At 37.0% G+C, this 12,656-nt stretch overlaps 1 protein-coding gene across 1 annotated transcript in view; it reads left to right on the top strand.

Moving 5' to 3' along the window:
* The first annotated feature begins 618 nt into the window (after positions 1-618).
* The window catches only part of LOC108749960, a 47,764-nt gene continuing 35,726 nt past the window's right edge, over positions 619-12,656 (top strand). The window contains exon 1 of the mRNA XM_018489069.1: positions 619-1,324. The gene's annotated coding sequence lies outside the window, so the exon portion shown is untranslated. The remainder of the gene's footprint in view (positions 1,325-12,656) is intronic.

The following is a 12,656-nucleotide window of genomic DNA, read 5'->3' as shown; positions in this document are numbered from 1 at the left end:
CAAAAATATTTACGAAATATTAAAAATAAATCTTATAAATATTTATAAATATTTTGTAAATATTTTATAAATATTGTGTACTGTCTGGGAAATATATCCACAAACTTGCATAATCGCATAGAGAAAATTATTCAATTACATTATTATAAAGATTACGGTCCACTTGTTGCTACGAAGGATTTTTTGATTGGTCAGTTAGTAAAATTCTTTCTTTCGATTGGTCAATCAAAAGTTTCAAAGCATTTGTACAGAGTCAAGTGGATCGTACCTAAAGTCGCACGTAAAGTGTGATTGGATAATTTTCTTTAAGCATATCTACGTTTATGCGGCTACTTTGTAAATTTGTGTGGGTATATACCCTTAGGCGAAGAGGAGAATGAGAACCCTTGGGGACAGGAACTTTTGGTTGAAATGCCGACGACAGTTGGCAGTCCTGTCGCCTCACGGGGCAAGGCTCGACGGGCGACGGCTGCTCAGTCAGGGATCTCGATTGCATCGTGTCGGTTCGTAGGACCTGCGCGCGATCACATCGCAAGCGTACGAGGGAGAGCTCTCAGCCCGCTGCTGTCCCTCCTTCTCTCTATCTCTGTCTAGTCTGTCTCTCTTTCTTTCTTCCTACGCCGCCCATCGGCTGAATTGGCTCTAGCTTGGCCATCGCGCTGCGCCGAGGAGAGACTTGAGGTTTTCGGCGGGCGTGGACGACTGGACGTTACAAGGGTCCTCGTCGACGTGGATAGTGCGCGAAGGAGACGAAAGAAGGAAACGGACGGCCGGAAGTAGGAAACCCGTCGTAAAGCGGACGTGCACTTTTATTCCTCCCTCCATCGTGCTCTCCCTGTCTCTTCCCCGTCGTGCTCACTCGTTCTCTCTCCCTCTCTCCGTCTCTCTCCCCCCCCTTCCCTCTCTCTTCCCCTTCTCTCTGTTTGTCTCTCTCCCTTGCGCGTTCTCTCTTCTGTCCCGCGTCGGTTCTCTCGTCGACGGCCGTCGGACCGCGCCGCACCGCGTCGTGTCGTGTTTCGTATCCGAGCCAGAAGTCAGAACTCGTCGTCCGCCAGAGCCGCGCCTCCTGGAGCCTCGCGGCTACGAAAAACGGCCACCGCCGGTGACAGTGACATGTGCGTTGCTCCAGTGCTGTGCCCCGCTGTCGTCACCGTGGCTATACGCCGGAGCAGCCTGCTGCTGTGCGCCCGCTGTGCTCCCTGTGCTCGCTCAGATCGCTGCGACCGTCACTGCTGCCGTGCCGCCGCCGTTACTCGCCGGAGTCGTCGTTGCACGTCGCCGTTGCGATGCGCCTCGTCTACGATGCCACCGCCCGCAAGATGCTGTGAGTATTTACACATTGCGAGAATCCGATATGAATCTGAAGAACCCACTGGGTTTTCCTGGGTTCTCGCCTCGCCTCGCCTCGTTTTGCCTTGCCTTGCCTTGCCTTGCCTTGCCTCGCCTTGCCTTGCCTTGCCTCACCTCACTTCGCCTCGCCTCGCCTCGCCTCGCCTCGCCGCGACTCGGAGCCGACGCCGACGGCGCCGAACGCAGCTCCGTTTTCGGCTTCGCGATCGTCACCGTCGCGCCTCCGAAATTGTCAGAGATTATAACGGGGATCTTCCGTGCCCTTATAGAAATTTAACTAGTTTAATTTACTAGTACTGCTCGATTAATCGCTTATTTTCAATATTGAAAGTACCGTTAACAATACTTTTAATATTCAATGAGTGATTAATGGCCAGTATCAAAATTTGAAAGTACTATTAACAATACTTTTTAATACTTAATAACTGATTAATGGCTAGTATTAAACTTTTAAGATACTGTTAACATACTTTTAATACTCAATAAATGATTAATGGCCGATATTAAGATTTAAAAGTACCGTTACCAATACTCTTAATACTCAAAATAAGTGATTAATTGATACTACTAGTATCAAAGTTTCATAAGGTTGCTCTTTCCTTTTTTTTCTTTCTTTCTTGCTCCAGATTATTTATGATCGAGATCCACGCGCTTCACTCGCTCTTCTTCTTTTTCCTTCATAAGATACAGCTTGCAGAGAAATAAGGTCTGTTCGTGTTGCTTGAAAAATTTCGCACTTGAAACGGAATAAATGTATATACATTCTGGCGTTGAAAAGACAGAAAGCAAAGATTCTCAATGCAAAAAGTGTAAGCAACGCGAATAGACTTGTAATTTCTCCACTGTATCTCTCTCTCTCTCTCTCTCTCTCTCTCTCTCTCTGGTTGCGAGCGGGTATCGCTCGGCTTCCTCCTCGCGCGTGCATTTTAACAGCCGCAGCAGGCCGCTGCTCCGCCGTGCCGGCCGTCCGTGTCGCCATGGCGCGCTCGCGGCTCGCTGCGGATTGCGGAACGCGAACGCGGAAAAACAAACGCAGCGCGATTTCCGCCCGCCGCCGTCGTTTGTTCGGCAATGAGTCTACATCCGGGGAAATCGCGCGCCGCTCTTTATCTATCGATTCCTTCGGGCGTACGTGACCACCGAGTCACCGACGACGGTTGTAGTCTTTCCCGCCGCCCGACGGGACGCGAACGAGCGAACGCTCGGAGGAAAACGCGAGCGCGACGACCGCCTTTGTAAAAGTCCCGTTTGCAGAGGCTTCCGAGCGAGGAAATGAATCTCCACCGGTTATAGTTGCACGCGACGAGGCATTTCAGGCGCGAGGAACCGATACCCGCGCGAAGATATCGATTTTGGAAAAGCCCCATCTCGTTCCCGTCGGTTCTCGTCAAGAGAAACCTCTCGTGTGGGGGGGGGGGGAGGGGGGCGCACAATCGCCTCTCTCTCTCTCTCTCTCTCTCTCTCTCTCTCTCTTTGATTTTATTTTGTTATCTATTAATCTTTTTTTTTTATATCTTTATTTTTGTTTTTTTTTTACATCTTATGTTAATAAGGTCTGTATTTTCTTGCATTACATTGTATTAGAACTTTTTTCTTGCCTTCACCAAATATCAAATATATACCTATTTCACTTTTAAGCTCCAAACGTGTTTGCTACTCCTTTCTTTTTAATAATAGCTGTGTTCTTTTTAGATGAACTTCTTGCACGGTTCATCCAATCATTTCCAATACGGAGAAAAAAAGAAGAAAGATGAACGGTGGAACAAGTTCAGCTGGAAAGAACAAACCTAATGTTAGGGAATGTAGTGCCAGAGCGTTCAATATATGATACCGATTTTGTTTCTCGTTTTCTTTAAAAAAAAAATGTACTTTATAATTTTATTTTATTTATAATTTTTTCATTATCTTTTTTATCTTTATTTTTTATATTTTTATCTTTACATTCTTTAGTTTTACTTTGGAAATATTATTTTTGTGTTACCATTCTTTCTTTTTATTTTCTTTTTACTTATTATTTTTATATTCTTGTCGTAGAATGTTAATAAACGGTACTATCTATCTATCTATCTATATATTTCTTTCTTCTTATTTTTTGCGTTTTTACTCCTACAAATGTCCTAGCTCATCTTTATGTTCTTAGGCCTGTGTCACACTACGCATATTGGAGATTGAGGATTACGAATTAAAGAATAGAATTCAGCCAATCAGAACGAAATGAGTGACGGATTGGAATTAAAACTATCTGTCTGATCGAATTCTAATCTATAATTCACAATGCTCAGCTCCAATGTGTAGTGTGAGACAGGCTTTAGAGGGCTCGCCCTAGAACAGTGATGAATGCTTTATCTCTCTCTCTCTCTCTCTCTCTCTCTCTCTCTCTCTTTCTGTATGGCCACCTCCTCGAAATCGAACCGTCGTCGAATCGCGCGGCGTGCCTCGCCACGAAATGCCCGAAACGCTTCGCCGCGATGGAATCGCGCCTAGAGTTGACGGGCGGAATTTTCGGCGCTTCACATGGCTGCCGAGTCCACGAGGCACGTAAGTGTGTCGCGTAACAGTTGCCCACGGAAGAAAACATGGCAATCCGGGGCGAGCACATCGTCCGAGACGATTGATCGTCTCGTAAATGCGCAGAACGGCACCGTGTCTGTGTCTTTCTTTACTTCAAGGGGGAAAAGCAATGAAGAGTGACAAAGATTGAAATTTCTTCGATAAATTATTACGGTTTCTTTGTAGCTAAATAACACGGAAAGGAGTATTTAAAATAGTTCACGGAACTGAAATATTTAAAAATTTAGCCGAAAATAATTTTGTTGGACTGTCAAAATAATTATGTAAGACGCTCAGAGCTGGTTGTTGTTAGAACGTCAAAACTTTTCGCAGTAATGCTTATCATGCTTGAGATTTCTACGTAATTATTTTGATGCCAACAAAATTATTTTCAAATCTATATCTAACTAAATTTGCAGATACTTTAATGAAGTTGTTCTTTCCGTGCAATGTAACTTTCGCGCGCGCGTTGAACTTAAAATGTATATATGCATGAAAAGAATGATTTTATTTATAAGTACCTAAAAATTTATAGTTAGATGCACTGAGAGAAAAATTTTTAATATTTATATATAATTACATATTTTACTATAATTATGATTATCACTGCTCTCTCTCTCTCTCTCTCTCTCTCTCTCTCTCTCTCTCTCTATTATAATATTAGTAATAATAATCATATGTACCTACAGTTCTAGCAATAAATATACATAGTTGGCAACCTAAAATGATTATAATAACTATAATTACAGTTATTTCAAGTTGTCAATTATACATATATTTCTTGCTAGAACTATACATATGGTTATTATTACTAATATTATAACAGTATGATAATCACAATTATAGTAATATGTAATTATAGTTATATAAATATTAAAAATTTTTCTCTCACAATCAGTGTACAGATCTGAAAATAATTTATATATATATGGACAATTTGCTAAGTCAGGAACTTTTTAAAAGATTATGTTGAAAAATAAATTGAATTTTCGTAAAAAAGAAGTTAAAAAGAGTCATTGACTTATCAAACTGCCCTCGCATATAATTTTGTTGGACCATTAAAGTAATTATGTAGAAAACTCGAGCATATTGAGGAACGTTGCAATATATCTGAAATTTGGTAAAGTCAGAGAGAAAATTTAAGTGTAGTCTAATGTTACGACAAAAACAGGCTTATCTCACGAGATGACTCATTGAGATGATGGTGAGACTAAACCCGGCGCGTAGGATAGTTTTAGGCCCTCTCTATTGATTCGAGCTTTACTCTACTGACTCATTTACTACAATTTCACTCAAACAAACACGAATCCCTCCCTCTTTCCCTCCATCATTTCCGCAATATACATCAAGTATTACGTTAAAATAGCTCTATTTTTCCTCTCAGTTGGATCTTTCCAGTTAACGGCAAAAGTGGACGTGTTCTATGAACACGTTAATGAAGGGACACCAGCGGTGAGTTTTCGTCAGCAAAAGTGGAGTAAAGCTTTTCGATGGCGTTACTGCGCAGTAGGACGAGCCTGACCCCCCGAGTCGACGCTAACATGGTGGTTCGTTCCGTCGTGAACGCCGCCGGCGGCTTTTCCGCCTCGAGCCTTCGCAATCGGCATTTCGTACGCGTTCTAGGCGGCTACCTTATCAATACGATCCGTGATTATAAACAGTATACGAACGATCCGAGAAATCATTAGAACGCCATTAGTCCCGCGAACCTATCAACTTGTAACTGGATATCGGTTTGAACGTCATTGTCCGTAATAATTAGATCGTTTCTAAGGTAAAAACCACTCCAACTATCCCGCGAATCGATCGAAACATAAACAATGAAACAACGTTGTAATCGAGCTAACCTGCTGATCGTCCCGATGAAAAGTCTCACAAGTTCAAAATGAGTTGAGGACTAATCTCCGTTTCATCGAATTTTTATAAGGCGGGTCGATAACTCGGTTATCAGGAATCCGGTGAGTTTGAACTTTTTCTAAAGAGTCTTTAATTATTTGATTACACACACAAAACATTGTTTCGTGACTCATTTAAGTTTTTGTAAATCACTTGTGTGTTAATTACATTACTCATCTTATCTATATTTATAATTCCTACACGGAAAGAATATTTCGCTGAAGTATCTAAAAATTTAGATACTTTAGCAAGAGATATAGATGAAAATAAATGTAGGACCATCAAAATAATTATGTAGGAAAGTGCAGCAAGCATAATGATGCAATGTTGTAAAAAGTTTTGACATTGCAGCAACCAATTTGAGCGTCTTACATAGTTGGTCAATAAAATTTTGATGTTCTGACAAAATTATTTTCAGATCTGTACCTATCTAATTTCTTTTTAAATACTTCAAAATCGTTCTTTCCATGTACAAATTTAATTATATAGATACAGATCTGAAAATAATTTCGTTCAATCATTAAAAAAATATATAGGAAAATTACGTGACGAATAATGCTGCAAAATATTTTAACATTCTGACAACCAGCTTAATTACATCTTGCGTAATTGTCCAACAAAATTACTTACAGATTCGTTGCAAGATAATTTTTGTACGGAAAGAAAACTAAAAGAACTAAGTTTTGCTGAAGTATCTAAAAATTTAACTAGCAAGCATGATGAGCACGGAGAGAACGATTTTGCTGAAAAATCTAAAAATGTAGCTAGATGTGAAATAAATGTAAGACCATCAAAATAATTATGTAGGAAAATCAAATTGAGTGTTCTATCTAAAAACGACGGTTTAACAAAACCATTTTCAGATCTGTATCTATTTAAATTTCTAGATTTTTCCACAAAATCGTTCTCTCCGTGTGCAAAAAATTTGACATTTTAGCAATTATTGCAGCGTGAGTGTTCTAAATAATTATTTTGTTCAATCAAATCAATACAATTTTTAGCTCTGAATCTAGCTAAATTTTTGGATACTCCAGCAAAGCCATTCTAATCCTCAGAATGTTTGACCATCGCCGAAACCGTAGCGACGACGTCATAGTTGCGAAATTGTCAAACTGCATCGGATATTTCATTTATCTATCCTCAAATTGTTAACAACTTTTGTGACACTTTTCAGAAAAAAATCAATATTTTTCTTTCGCTGTGTGTCGCATGTCTCGGCTCATTATTCGTACCAGTTTGCAACCGGCTTAGGAATTGTAATTTGCGATAATTGAGCGTTATCTGGACCATTTGGGAGAGACATGTGTCGTCATAAACGCTACGTGGAGGAATCTACCTCGGCGCGATATCGTAAAGGGTTAAAAAGCGAATCAGGACGCACGCGATGCGCGTTCGCTTCGTAAGTCCACGTACTCGTCAACACGTTTTACACGTTTTACACGACGTTACGAGGGACGGTAAACCAATCTTGCCGGCCGAGCATGGCTTCTCAAAGTCGTCTCGTTGGAAAAGGAAAAAAAAAGTAGGTTCCGCGCCTGGCATCGAATTCAGCCTGAAATCTTTTTCCCTCCACGATGCTTCTCCACGCATATTACTGCTGTCCGTTCAGGTTCTTTAATTGCGGAATAAATAACATTCACTTCATTTTCAGCGAGAAACGAGAAACGTGAGAAGGAAAGCATTTATTGAACTTCGATATAAAATCCAATCCTTTTATAATAATTCTTTTCATAATTCGGTAAAAGAAAATATATTTCCTTACAATCTATAGATCACGTATAACATAGCTCAAAATAATTAAATACGAAATGCGATATACACTTTATTTAATGCCGATGTCAGTGTTGAATTTAATCCTACTCTGACATTAAATATGGTTCTCGCATCGCGAAAGTGATTCAGAATCGGAGAACTGCATTTGAAGTTATATAGTATACAATATATAAATAGAAAAAATAATAATGGCGGTATTATAATTATCATAGCCGATAGTATTACAATTTATTAAGAAATAAAATATAATATATTATCTAGCAAAAATTTGGAAGATACAAATACAGGGTGTCTGTTAAGTAAGGTCGGAGCCGCACTGGGGGCGTAGAATGAGTCAAGGGGAACAAAAAAGTCTTGTACCATTTTGTAATTTTCGCAATAGTTAACAAGATATTACTAAAAATGGCCGCATATAATATCTTCTATAATTTTTTTCTCAAATACTATCAATTTTACAAAAAAACTATGAGAGATATATTGTTTATTTTCTTCTCATAGAACTCTAAGAATTTTTTCAGAATTTTTTATCAACTTTTTATTTTATTGCATTTTCTTATTTTTATTATCATGAGAAATTACGGTATTAAAAAATTCTGAAAAAATTCTCAGAACTTTATGAGCAGAAAATAAACAATTTTTGTCTCTTACAGTTTTTCTGTGAAGTTGATAGCATTTGAGAAAAAAATTATTAAAGACCAATATTCCCTGTATATCAAAGTAATGAAATCAATTAATGCGAAATTTGAGCATAAGAAATTCGTCATATGCATTACATTCGAAAGAAGTGCAAGAAATTGTAATTATAAAGTTTCTATCCTCTCTCTCTCTTACACACACACACACACACACACACACACACACACACACACACACACAAAACATCAGTAATTTTTTCTAGACGAGCTTGTAATCGATTTAGAAACGTTATACAAATTCCCGTGAGAATCGCGCAATGTCGATTTTAGCGAACTTTTCGAAAGCATTTTGTATGCATTAGAATAACATATATAGAAAGATCTAAACGTGCGATACGCGGTCTGTGACGTCACACATTGGAATGACGTTCGGGATTGAAGTACGAGAGCGAGCGAGCTCGTGTCGGCAATGGATCTCTCTGTTAGGCGTCGACGATGGAGAGGCGCGATGCCGACGACGTCGACGTCGACGACGCCGTTGCAAGTAGGTCAACTGGACTCGTGCGCGCGGCCGAGGCGATGTTTGCGACCGCGAGACCGTTTCGCTGATGTTAGCGCAGCTAACACAGGCGATTTTGCTTTAGTGCAGTGCCGTGTTTCATCGATTCGCTTTGACGAAAAATTGCGTTTTGCGACAGGTTAAAGACCTTTCAGATTCTCCACATTGAAGAAAAATATCTGATTGAAAATGAATGAACCAGAAGACTATTTTTCTAATTATATCAATCAGAATTATGATTTTTTTATTTCAACTAGAATTATAATTCGACCAAAAAATACTGATTTATCCATTTTCAATCAGAATTGCAATTAATGCCAAACCAAACTATTTTCTCCAGTGCGATTACGTAATATTCTTGCCGTATGCCTTTTTGATCATTAGAATGCAAGTGAACAAAGGTACAGATGAGAAGCACAGAAGAGCGTAAATAAAGTACGAATGCGAGCGCATAAAAGAGCAATTTTGCTGAAGAATCTAATTATTATCTGATCTTTTTAAGACTATCCAAGAATTTAATTAGGTACAGATTGGTGCAGATCTGAAAATAATTTTATTGAACCATTAAAATAATTATGTATGGAATGCTCAAGCATGATGAATAATATTGAAAAAAAATTTTACATTTTAGCAATCATCTTGAGCGTCCTTACATAATTATTTTGATATGCCAATGAAATTCTTTTCAGATTTATATCTAAGCTTTTTAAATACATCAACAAAACCACGTTCTTTTCACGTACATATTCGAGAATTTTTTAATCTGTTAAAAATCGATCATTAAAGCTTTAATCGAGATCTTTTATTCTCTGCTGAGAGATTTCAAATAGCATCTTAATCATCAAAATTTTACTTTCTTTTACACGGAAAGAATGATTTTGTTGAAGTATCTAAAAATTTTAGCTAGATATAATCTAGCTAAAATCTGAAAATAATCAAAATTTTTTCACATTCTAGTAATTAATTTGAGTGTCTTACCTAAAAATTTTAATCTAGCAATTAGTTTTTCTGTATAATTATTTTGATGATCCAACAAAGTATTTACATATATCTGTAGCTAAATTTTTAAATAATTTTTAGATACTTCAGCAAAACCGTCTTTTCCTTGTACTTCACGAATGCATGTAATCATCGATGTCGACGAGTTTATGTTCGTATGTCTGTATGTGTGGATGGTGATTTTTGAATAACAAATGCGGCAATTATTTGTTATATGGAAGTGGACATAATTTACAGTGCTATTGTCATCTCGTTGTACTGTGGTTAGTTTTTATATGTGGACATTATGCGTTTTCTTAACGCACATTATTTTGAAGTAATATTGTACAATATCTCTCATCGTTATTCAGTAGGTATATCTTCGCAAAAAGACATGTTCATTGTTATGATCGGGAATAATGGTCGGGTCAAGGTAAATTCAGATTTGGCGAGCCATTTTGAAAAATGGTCCGTATATTTATATCGGCCATTGACATGCAACTGTCCGATTTGCGATCGATTAAAGAACACGACGTAAATGGACGTATCAACAAGTATGAGTTGTACAACATGGAGCAAGCAGTATTAATTATGCACGCTTGGATTGCGTTTACATTGCCATGGAAATACGTCGATCGATGCTCGTAGCCTGGGGAGCGTCGGGAGAACGATAGTCAGGAAGAATCGGGAAAACCCATAAGGAAGGCGTGCAAGAAAGTTATGGCTCTTTCAAACTTTCCTAAATAGGGTTTCAGTTTTGCCGAGATTTATTAGTCCTTCGGGGCGTGCATCTGCAAGTAGGGTCGAGTAAAAGGGAAATATAGATTTTCGCAGACTCAGCAGATAAAAAAATTGTTGATGTAATTAGCGTTATTTAAATTGGGAATTAATTTATCAATTTCTTAACTCTCCTTAGGATAGTAATTGTTAATGTTTCGATCGACGCTTTCGGAAATCTTGACTTGTAAAGAAAGAGAAAGAGATAAAAGCAAAGAATTTAGAGAAAACTACTACTGTATAAATATGGGAATTATCTGTTTGGCGTAATTAGAACGATAAAACGATAATGAGTTTAACATTTATCTGAAATTATCGTATGTGTTAATATATATATAATAAATTAATCACATGTTAATACATACATTGTTAGATGAAATTATTGTTTAATGTACGTAATATATTGTACGTATAATATTGAATTTCTATGATTAACGATATATCTTCTCGTTGTTTGTGTGCCAATATTCTCTCAAAACGGCAGCTTAACATACCACAGCACGAAAGAATTAATTGCACTTCATAGTGCCGTAATCGAGAATACATGAATGCAATCCGACAACATTGTTATCGTCGTAGATAGCGACTACGGGCCCGAAATAATCTGCGATTAAGTGCGAGCTCATTGATAATTCGAAATTAAATTAACACCGAGATAATTTTATCTCCATGAGTTGTCAATATTTTTACAGTAGCTTCTTTTTCCTCAAATAATAATCGCTAAATTTGTGATCGATGATCGTTTTTTTCAAATTAATTTAATAAGTATATATACTTGATAAGACTTTACTTTGTTAAAAAGATATATTTGTCAAGCAGAACTTAAATGGCATAATCTTGACGACTTTAATCTCTAATATACTACAATGCATGCAATTATACATATGCAATTATATGATGAAAAATGTATCGTACGCCAATACATGATATACGACCATTATAAATATTTTTATATTCCTCGCATATTTTTCATCATTGCTTTAATAATTAAAAAATTTTACTATAATCGTAATCGATAATAAACTAATGTGATTTTTTTTATATCGCAACTTGGCCTTGTCATAATGACATTCAATCATGAACATTTTTAATAATTAAAAATTTATAAAGATATTAATAATAAAACGGAACAGCAATTCACATTCACAGATATTCGAAATGAATTTCTTGCCATAGAAACTCGCATCTCGTTACTGTTTTTATCCATGGCAAAAACCGCCGACCGGCATCGGATTTTCCGAATATGAAAGGAAAGAAAAGGCGGGAAGGATAAAAGCCGCGCAGCATCGCGGACTTTTCCATCATGAAATGTCGCTTTTCCGCATTTCTCATTTCGCATTCCGCGAACGGTGGGGAATCGGGACGATGGTTAAATTTATCAAATATTCGGATGTTGGTTCAAACTGCGAACACGATATATAATAAAAAATATTTTAACGATGAATTTCCCAAGCTCAAGTTATTTCGTTAAACTTTAATTTTCTCTCTCTCTCTCTCTCTCTCTCTCTCTCTCTCTCTCTCTTTCTCTGAATTTCATACGTGGATAAAATGAAGTTAAAACAAATTAATAAGAGAATGAGATTGCGACTGATCAATATAAAATTTAAGAAGATATATATATATATATATACAATGAATGCAAAAAGTATTCGTACAGAGAAAATATTTTTTTAAAAAACTCTATTTTTAAAAAGGAAATATTATCCAGCAAGAAATGAGTCATCGAATTGATGTTGAATTGATATAAATTCGATGATTTCAACACCAATTTGATGTCGATTCGACGTTCAATTAACGATCATTTCTTGTTGAATAATTAACAATTTATTCAAAAAGAATAAAATAAACTGTATGTTTCTTAAAATTATATATACCAAAATGATGTGTATTAATTATACAAAATATATTATCTGAAAAATAAGCAAAAATTAAAAATTGTATTGTTTGAATGCTCCAAAAGTATTCGTACAGACGAGAAATTTAGCTTTTAAAATCAGGAATACATGCGAAGTTCGTTTGTTTATGTTAGAGCAGAATTATGTTAGATGCTAGAACAGAATGTATTCATTATATAAAATTACTAATTAATGTTTATTTTCTACAAATAAGACTTTTTTTTATAATAAATTTGTACGAAT

Source organism: Trachymyrmex septentrionalis, unplaced genomic scaffold (genome assembly GCF_001594115.1).
Source record: "Trachymyrmex septentrionalis isolate Tsep2-gDNA-1 unplaced genomic scaffold, Tsep1.0 scaffold32, whole genome shotgun sequence".
NCBI classification, from domain to species: Eukaryota; Metazoa; Arthropoda; class Insecta; order Hymenoptera; family Formicidae; genus Trachymyrmex; species Trachymyrmex septentrionalis.
This window is presented reverse-complemented; position numbering and strand designations above follow the sequence as displayed.